Raw genomic sequence first — 1397 nt, forward strand, 5'->3', positions numbered from 1 at the left:
AAAAAAATAAAGTTGAAAAAAGAATATTTTAAAAAAAATTCTTAAAAAAGATTAAGAAAATAAATATTTAAAAAAAAAACTTAAAAAAATTTATATTAAAAACAAATAATAATAATAATAATAAATCATGTAAGGGCGGGACCCACCCTATATTTTCTTTTTCTTTTTTAAATTGGAAATCAGAACTTTTATTAATTGCAAAAGAGACCCTGTAAGCACCAACGGTGCTTAGTGAGTAATTCATGGTTATTTTGTGAATTTTTTTTTAAAAATAGGGTTAAAAATATAAATTGATAATTATGGATGGTTATTTTGGTAAAGAACCCCAAAACAGAGAAGCACTGAGGGAAGGGAAAATAAGGGAGAGGGAGATACGTAGCAACACCTACCTAATTGGGCAAGAAACTAAAAGGCCCCTCACTTGACAAAAGATTTACGACGGAGTTAACTAGAAGGAGGGACCTAATCCTTAATGAAAATGTAAAGCATAGCGACCACTTATGTAATTAATACGTTTAAGAGACCCAATCCAACATTTTGACAAACCACATAAGCAAATAAACTTTGATAATAATTATTCTAAATTTCTAATGCATCTTTTTTCTTTTTTAACTTGGAGCAATTTTTACTCTTTTCAAGAGAATAATAGATTCTCTTTATACTAAAACATAGCAATTTGCAATTAGAACTTATAGTGGCTAAAATTTGCAAGATCAAATTTGGATATCATCAAATTATAAAAGTCTTCGTTAATAATCTTACAATTAAAATCACATGGATATTACAAAAAGTAAACCATCATTTGTTAATAAATGATTGAAAAGTGAGCAAAAAGGTTCCCCAACTTGAATGAATGGGAATATATATTAAATGCTTTGTGAATAAATTAAGACGAACACCATACAAGTCTTGACCCAATCAATGAACATAAATATTCCCTTTTTTCCAATAATTATGGATGTCTTAAATTGTATGCATCTTGATTAACTATATTATAATGATTTATAGAATTTAAAATGTGACATCCGTCATTTTTGGAGCGTCAGGTATCACCTTTAAAGGCTTTTTATATTTAGAATTATATTTTATTAGGATCTAGTCATGTTGATTAGAAATCATTTGGCTTAATTCCCAAAATATAGTTTAGAAAACCTTGTTTCGACGGGTAACTGATAAAGTTAACTTATGTAATGACAAATATATTAAAAATGCTCCAATATAATAAAGTTGATATTATAAAGTTCAAATTAAAATATAAAAGTCTCATTTGAATGTCCAAATAATTTTACCAAAAAGGTGGAACTTTGATTTAATGGTGATATTTTTATCAATATTTGACAAATTCTCTTTTGTTATAAATTAATGGGCTTTATTTTTGTTTAAAAGAAAAATAAAAA

This window comes from Cynara cardunculus, assembly GCF_001531365.2.
Source record: "Cynara cardunculus var. scolymus isolate 2C chromosome LG 2, CcrdV1, whole genome shotgun sequence".
Classification (NCBI taxonomy): Eukaryota; Viridiplantae; Streptophyta; class Magnoliopsida; order Asterales; family Asteraceae; genus Cynara; species Cynara cardunculus.